This window comes from Portunus trituberculatus, chromosome 35, assembly GCF_017591435.1.
Source record: "Portunus trituberculatus isolate SZX2019 chromosome 35, ASM1759143v1, whole genome shotgun sequence".
Taxonomy (NCBI): Eukaryota; Metazoa; Arthropoda; class Malacostraca; order Decapoda; family Portunidae; genus Portunus; species Portunus trituberculatus.
Genome location: NC_059289.1, coordinates 14,424,051 through 14,432,993, shown reverse-complemented (window position 1 = coordinate 14,432,993; position 8,943 = coordinate 14,424,051). Strand labels below are relative to the sequence as shown.

The 8,943-nt window shown below is 47.3% G+C and overlaps 1 long non-coding RNA gene across 1 annotated transcript; it reads left to right on the top strand.

The window, feature by feature from the left end:
- Positions 1-205: 205 nt before the first annotated feature.
- LOC123513284 lies at positions 206-4,937 on the top strand. The gene is made up of 3 exons (XR_006677310.1): positions 206-597; positions 4,307-4,566; positions 4,729-4,937. It is a non-coding gene; the product is annotated as an uncharacterized LOC123513284 (long non-coding RNA).
- Positions 4,938-8,943: the final 4,006 nt, after the last annotated feature.

The window sequence follows — 8,943 nt, the reverse complement described above, 5'->3', positions numbered from 1 at the left end:
AATGCCGTCCAAAGATGCGATTAACCAAGCACTTTCCCATCGCTTCCTCTGACAATTAGCAGCAATGACAGGGTAAAGGAAGGCGGCGAGACTTTTTCCCTTCAAAACGACCCACACCAACCCAGCGCACAGGGGGAATCTCACCCTTATGACAACACCCATGAGTTTGTCACTGTCTTGGCCAGTGAATTATTCAAATCACCGTCAGACTCACGGTTATAACTACCATAACTACCGTGGACGAGTAAATGTACCAAATTTAGCTTCATTGTGGTGTGAATAAATACAAGACTGGAGGCGATTTCTGAGGCTCCGCTCCTCGCTTGATGGCGGCGGCGGTGGTGGCGATGGCGATGGCGGTGGTGGTGGTGTTCTGAAGGTGTTTCCCGCCTCCTCTGTACACTCCTGCTTGCCTCAACCCAGTCTCCGGAAGCGTCTGGCTGAGCTATGGCCCCTTGTTTTGGCTGACGGCGGCCCGACCCACGCTCTCCCTCGCAGCGGGTCTCACTCCCTGTTCCGCCGCCGAGGAGCCAGTCAGGTAACGGGCGATTCTACGGTTCCTGTACACTTCCTGCCTCGCAATATCCGGGTACAAAAGTGAGTTAATCTTGACTGATTGATGGACTGACGATGTGTGTGTGTGTGTGTGTGTGTGTGTGTGTGTGTGTGTGTGTGTGTGTGTGTGTGTGTGTGTGTGTGTGTGTGTGTGTGTGTGTGTACTAGGTGAGGGGGAAGGAAAATTGGCCCGCTCAATCAAGCGTCAGTAATGGCCAAGTATCTTCCACTAATACAGAAGACTCCCCACAGGCGCTGCCACAGGGAAGACTTGCCACGACCACAGCCGCCTCACACACACACACACACACACACACACACACACACACAAACTTGGTAAATCCGTCACGTCTCTACAATCCTATAAAAATAACCAATACACGCAAGTAAACTCCACACAATAAAATGCCTCATATACTTCAAAACGAGTAACACCGAACCGCGCTTCCACTCCATAACAAGATAAACAACAAATATAACACCAACACTGAACACTCACCATTACAACTAAACCACCAACACCTTCAACCCCTTATATACCATGACGCGTTTCCATATTCATTCTTCTTACTATTTGGTGATTTCATACAGCTTCAGAAACTCAAGTATGGGATTAAAATGTAAATACCGTGGCCATTATTCTTTTAACCTCCATAGACCTTTCCTAATGCCAAAAAATGGTCTAATCGTACACAAATCTTAAAGGTAAAAATGTGTCCAAATACTGAAGAGGTTAAAACGAAACTACAATACAGTAAACAAAAGTATAGACATTTTTATAACTCAACTGGTACTAGATAAACATATAACAGTGTGGCTAAGTCTTATTCGTGTTAGGTGCAGGGACGCTTTCACCAGCCAGCTCAGTCGCATGTCCACAACTTGATGTGTTTTGGTTAATAGAAGTGAATTGTACCGCCTAGAGGAGTGCGGGAGCCCGTCACGTACTCCCAGTGTTCGTGATTAGCCAAGACAGAGAGGCGTGTGCCGCAGAAACGCCTCGCACACCTGAACTGAATTTTACAAGACCTTCACGTATCTCTTCCTCTTTCTTCGTCTTCTATTTTTCCTTTCTCTCTCTCTCTCTCTCTCTCTCTCTCTCTCTCTCTCTCTCTCTCTCTCTCTCTCTCTCTCTCTCTCTCTGTTTTCTCTCTTTTTTCTCTCTTCCGTTTCTTTCTTCATTTTTGCTTCCTGGTTCTATATGTTCACCCTCATTTTATAATTTTCTGTCACAATTTTCATTACTTATTTCTATCTCCCTTCCTTCACGTATCTCCTCTTCTCTTTTTTTTTTTCTCTCTCTATTCCGTTTCCTTCTTTTTTCCTTCCTTACTCTGTATTTTCATTCTTATTATACTATTTTTGTCATAATTTTCATCTCATTTCATCATTTTCTATCTTCCTTTCCTTCGTCTATCTTTCTTTCTTTCTTCTTCTTGCTATTCATTTAATCTATCTATCCATTTCTTTCTGATGTTCAAGCATTTCCCCCTTGTTTCATTTTTCCTTATTATCATTGTTATTTTTTTCCATTTCTTTCTTTGTTACATTTTCTATCCTTTCATTCCTCCTCCTCCTCCTCCTCCTCCTCCTCCTCCTCCTCCTCCTCCTCCTCCGCTTTTTCGTAGTTGTTTTGCATCTGTTTCTATGATTAATCTTATTCTTTCACTTCATGTAAACTATTTCTTCATCCATTTTGCATTTCGTCATTTTCATTCTCTCTCTCTCTCTCTCTCTCTCTCTCTCTCTCTCTCTCTCTCTCTCTCTCTCTCTCTCTCTCTCTCTCTCTCTCGTTTTGTATTCTCTTTTCATTTCATCATATTTTTATTTTCTCATCATCATCCTCTTATTATCCCTTCCTTTTCCTTTTCCTCCTTCACCACCACCACCACCACCTCCTTTTACAACTAATCTCTTTACTGCCAATCTTACCCGCTGTTCCTCCTCCCCTTCCTTCCTGTCTAGATTACTGTTTATGCTAATGGTATGGACTGATAACATGGAACAAACCCACAATGACACCAACAGGAGGAAAAATTACAAAAAAAAGTTGAACACGCAATAAAACAGTTCAGTCAGCGAGATTACTTTTCCTCTCAAATTATCTACATGTCTGTCGTTATCATCTGAGGCGCCACTTAACTACCGCTTCAAGCCGTGCCATTTTCCCCATCAATTCCATCTCATGTTGTATCTTTCCTTCAGGTTCTTGTTTCTCCCTTCATCTTTCGTCGCCGCTCATGAGTCGTCTGAAAACCCACTTCTCATTCCACTTTGTTCCATCCTCCCTCACTCCCTCCTGACCCTTAATTAACTCTTAGCTCACCTGTGTCGCCGGCCGCTTCCTTTCCGCCAGCCCAGGAGGCATCACACGTCACGTACTAACCTGAAATAGCAGAGGGAAAAAAGTTAATTACCTTCTACTAATGGCGGGTTGACACGGGGACGATTGATAAGGTCGAGTTGGTTAGGTTAATATGCAACACTTCGCACTAAGACGATGAGAGCGAAGGTGACTCCATGTGGGAAAACAAAGGACGAGGAGGTTTGTGATGAAGGATGAGAGGTGGGAAGGACGAGAAGGAGGAGGAGGAAATAAGGAGTCTGCACCAGGTGACTGTGAGGACTGAGATCTCAGGTGAGGTAATGAGAGACCAGGATGATAACAGAGGATATTCGTGGGACAAAAAGGTTGATGATAAAGACGTGGGTTTTGGTGGTGGTGTTGGTTTTCATACGAGGAAGAGGAGGAGAAGGCAGCAGGAGGCGTTGAATGAGAGCTAACATGGAGTGAAGGATGCACTTCCTCCGCCGGATGAATACATAAGGATAAGAATCAACAAGAGTATTATCTCTACGTAGCGTGTAATAATGATTGCATACGGAGAAACAAAGGAAAGTTATTCCAGCTATTGGGAGTCTTTGTGGTGGTAGTAGCGACAGTAACCCGTGGCTATGGTTAGGGAACGTGTGTGTCTGGGGAAGGGGATGTGCTGACAGTCCTGGTGGTTATAGTGGTCAGGGCAACACGTGTGGCGGATGTGGTAGTGGTATAGGGTTAAAACCATGAGGTAAATGTGGACGTAGTGATATGGTGGAGCTATATAGTTAGGAAGTTAAGAGTGAAGGTAGTGATGGCTGTAGCAAACACGTGTGGCGGAGGAGGAGAAGCAGGAGAGAGGAGGTGTTGTTAGTGGTGGTGGTAACATAATGTCACGGTGGTGGTCGAGACGATGACAGTAATGAACCACCAAGACGCACATGGTGATGAAGGAAAGGCTTACATCAGAGCACAAGGAGCAGCATTTCGTCACCACCGCACCGCCGTTCCCCATCACAGCACCACCCGGAAAGAAGCACAGGGTCCAAATACTCGTCTCTCTTCCCCACTGGTCCCCCTTCCCTCTCCTCTCCCTCGCTGGCTCGATTTCCTTCCTTGTCCGAGCAGCGCCGCGGATCGGACCTGCCATGCCGACCACCAAATACGAGAAAGACAAAAGGGAATTGATCGTCGGTGTCTATCGTGCAGGATATTGTACACTTGGCACGTCTCTCGTCAGGAATGTACACCACACAGAACATGACTTAACCAATGTCGCTCTCGAACACACACACACACACACACACACACACACACACACACACACACACACACACACATACAAACACACACACATGCACTCCGCAGCTACAAGACACCACACCACCTGACTCCCTTACTCTCTCTCTCAGTCTCAGTCTTTTCTCTCAGTCACAGGTACACTAGAGGAGCGTAGCAAGACCCGCCTGTCCCACCACACACTTGAGGCACAAAAAAAGCCCTGCAAGACCACCACCTCCACCACCACCACATGTAAACAGACCACTGACGCACCAAGTGGGGAGGCTGACAAAACATTCCGCGCAAGCTCTCCAAACACTGTATCATAACCTACTAATTGCCAGCTGCGGGGGAACAGTGCGGAACTCAAGCAAAAGAAGAGTGTCTTCCTATTGTCCCGATGGGTTAAGGTAAGTTACCCCTTCAGAGAGGCACAATAAAGGCGTGTTTTTCTTTCCTACTTTTAAATGGTGATTGCTAAAGCCAGAAACATTAAGTGTGTTGATGTTGGCAGCAGTGCCTCTCCTTTACTCCCTTTCTAAACGTGCCCCTCATAACGTATACGATCGCAGGGAAGCTGTTTCATCGCATCCAAGATCTGGCCTGAGCAGTCAATTCAGAGCTACGAGGTATATCGGCTTTGAGTACCGTGATTGCTTCATGAAGTGGCGAAGGAAGATGGAACGCTGCAAACAGGCAAGAGGAGGGGAGTACTTTGAAGGAATGTAAGCTACTATTTAGATCTACGTCTGTACTGTGAAAATATATGGTCTCACTGTCATTACTTTTTGATCACCCCTCGTACCTCTATCAACATATCCTTTCCCTCCTTAAGTCTTTCCCTCCTGCCCCTCCACTTCATCCCTATCTTCTCCCACTCTTTCTCTTCCCTATACTGTTCTTCCCCCCTTCTTTTAACCCCTGCCTCCCAGTCCTCCTCCTCCTCCTCCTCCTCCTCCTCCTCCTCCTCCTCCTCCTCCTCATCTTCCTCTACAATGGCATCAGACTGGTCAAAATCTGATCCCACACCGCCTCCTACACGTCCCGGCTCACTGCACACTCCGGCATACGTGTGACTAAGTGGTGTTATTTATGGGTAGGTTCAAGGGCCATAAATATATCATGGACCTTTGCTGTAGATATTTTACGCCTGTTAAGAAAGAAAGGACGTACAAATTATGCGAAATAAGAGTAGCAGGATGGTTTATTATTTTTATTATTGTTGGTGTTATTGATGATGACATTATCATTATTATTATTATTATTATTATTATTATTATTATTATTATTATTATTATTATTATTTATTATTATTATTATTAGTAGTAGTAGTAGTAGTAGTAGTAGTAGTAGTAGTAGTAGTAGTAGTAGTAGTAGTAGTGTTGATGTTGTTATTGTTGCTACTGCTGTTGCTCTTGCTGCTGCTGTTGTTATTATTTTTCTTGTTGTTCTTGTTTTCGTTGTTCTTATCACTGCTACCATTATTATTATTATTATTATTATTATTATTATTATTATTATTATTATTATTATTATTATCATTATTATTATTATTATTATCATCATCATTATTATCAATATTATTATTACTATTACTATTATTACACTTATTATTATCATTATCATTATCATCATCATCATCATCATCATCAGAACTAAACACACACTCCCCAATAACAGCACACAATTCAATCCATGAACAAGCACACTAAACACCTCTCCCAATCTTTCCTTCACTTTAACATTCCTCTCATTCCCAAATCTTCAACTTCCCGCAGAAAAATCATCAGAAAATCTCATCCTCAGCCTGCTCCTCCCCAAGCCAGTCTTCCTCATGCCGCTGGACCACAAATGATTCCTCCCCACACTGCTCCCTAAAGCTGAGCCGAAGTAAATCCTCATCAGGCCTCAAGTTTGGCAAGGGACGGGGAAGGAAGGAAGGAAGGAAGGAAGGGAGGGATGAAGGGAGAGAAGGAAGGGAGACAAGGGGGAAAGGGGAGGCAGTTGGGAGGGAACGAGGGAAGGAGGAGGGAAGGCAGGGGAAGCAGGGGCGTGAGGGGTGACGTCCTGTTTACATTACACGGTGGAATGACCTTCCGCGTCTCCCTAACAAACTCTTAATGAAATATACATCACTACCTCCGCCCTGGCCTCCGTCGCCCCTCCCCCAGTCCTACCACTCCTCCCACTACCACTAATCTTCTTCTTCCTCCTCCTCCTCCTCCTCCTCCTGCGCGGATCGAGTAGCGCCTCCCGGAGCTCCTGCTGGGGTTGCTGAGTCACAAGAGCACACGTGACAGAAGATGCACCACACTTCTTTTTTTTTTCTTTCTATTTACTATTCGTGTGTTTTTCATATGTGTACACTAGTGCTTTGGTGCTCTCTCTCTCTCTCTCTCTCTCTCTCTCTCTCTCTCTCTCTCTCTCTCTCTCTCTCTCTCTCTCTCTCTCTCTCTCTCTCTCTGTGTGTGTGTGTGTGTGTGTGTGTGTGTGTGTGTGTGTGTGTGTGTGTGTGTGTGTGTGTGTGTGAGAGAGAGAGAGAGAGAGAGAGAGAGAGAGAGAGAGAGAGAGAGAGAGAGAGAGAGAGAGAGAGAGAGAGAGAGAGAGTGTGTGTGTGTGTGTGTGTGTGTGTGTGTGTGTGTGTGTGTGTGTGTGTGTGTGTGTGTGTGTGTGTGTGTGTGTGTGTGTGTGTGTGTGTGTGTGTGTGTGAGCGTCCCTGTAGCACGTTAGAGTCCCTTCGGCGGTGTCATCCCCTCACTCCCCCGTGGCTAAGGTCACTAAACCTTCCCCTCGGGGTTCTTGTCGTCCTTCCCTGACCCTGACCAACTTTCCTGCACCGCTTGTTTACCTTTATTCTTTCTTTCTTTCTTTTCTTTCTCTTCGCCTTCCTTCTCTTCCCCGCCAGACACGAGGCCTCAGAATAGCACAGCGTACAATGAGATACTTTGGAAAAAACATTGCTACTTATACACGGGTTCTTTTTCTTTTTCCTCGCAGTGTTTGACCTGCGAACAGAAGGGAGCTTTTCATTAAGGTGGTATATCATAAGAAGACAGGTTCAAGACACGTACGTTCGCAGTAGAGCATTTATCCAGCTATGTCGGGATAGTAAGGAGGAGGAGAGGAGGAGGAGGAGGAGGAGGAGGAGGAGGAGGAGGAGGAGGAGGAGGAGGAGGAGGAGGAGGAGGGAGCACGCTATCCTTCTCCAATGTCCTGCCTCTATTTCACCCTGCCCTTTTCTCCCTTGATCGAGGAGGAAGAGGAAAAAGAAAGGAGAGGAGGAGGAGAAGGAGGAGGAAGAAGCACGCTACCCTTCCCAATGTCCTGCCGTTCCTCCACCTCCCTCACCGTGTCTGCCTCGACCACTTCCAGGTTGCCGCCACAAAGACGCGAGACTCCCGCTGCGTCTCCGAGGGCTCCAAAAATAATAACACCTCCTCAGCGAACGAATCACGAGAAGGAAGGCTGGTCGTCGTCGTGGAGGTGTTCGACACGGTGCCGGCAAGCTGTCGCGCCCAGGTATTATTTTCAGGCGCCAGAGTACATGGAAAATACTGCAATATTTTCCACGGTGACCCTCACAGCCCGGGGGGGTGGAAGGTCAGCTGCCTGGTGGAGGCGGCGGGCATGTCGTGACCCCGGCAGGTATTGCGCCCGCCTCGTCCCATCCATCATAGCTGCCAGCCAAGTCTTCGGGGCTGTTAATGAATGGGCGCCGCGTCACACCCTCCACCGTCCGCACGCCACACACCCGTCACTGCCTGGCGCGCGGCGGGTGGGAGGGAGGAGCAGAGGGACGATGGGACAGAGGGAAAGGATGGAGAGGGGCAGAGGAGCGGAGGGCGTGGGGATGGAGGGGAGGGAGTTGCCTCGGTACCGTCAACACATCTGCCTCATCACCATCAACTAGCAAAGAAAAAAACGTTCTTTCATCAAATTCAGACACACATCCTGAGCGAGCTAGTAAAGCCACGCCGTGCCGGAGTGTGGAGGCGCCTCTTGGATGGGCGAGTCCACGGGGATGTCAAAGGGACCTCAGGAATAATGGCTCTCTGATGCTCGTTTTAGATAAAAAATGAACACTAATACACCTCATTAAGGAGAGGAAAGAGTAAAAAAGATTCAAAAACTTCTGACGGTCGCTGAATTGTCATAGAATATCCAATTATGGTCCGAGATCGGTCAAATTAGAGACAGAGTCCTTCCTTTTGAAGCCAAGACAGTTCTCTGCTGAGGCAACATCCCTCTATTGAGGCCGCGGGGCCGGTGCCAGCTGGTCTTCAGAGTCACCAGGAACAGAGATCCACCTCCCCGCCTGTACCCAGCTCCGGGCGGGGCTGCTCGAGGCCTCCCTCTGCTGGGGTGCGACTTAGCGAGGTCGGCTATAACGAGCCTCGAGCCTTCAGGTTCCTCTATCATTCGAGACGAAGTTTTCTTTGATCACAATCCAGAGTGGAGCGGAGGGCCTGCACAACTTTTGCACTTTGTATTTTACTTTTTCGCCCTGCTAAAGACAGACCACTTCCTTACAAACGGTGGCCACTTTTCTTCTTGGCTCGCTTACTGTTGTCGATGAGTCTGGCCGGGAGACCCACATTACTGCTCCAGCACGAGGCTACAACAAGGCTGAGAGACACACTGCCCGCCGCCACACCACCGCTGGGTCTAAGGGAGCTTTAACCCTCCTCGGAGGCCGCCACCCGTACCAGCCCTCACCACAAGGACAAATTTCCCTTAAAACATAAAGGGGAATGATTACCGTGTCTCCCATCTGTTCGGGGGCGCCT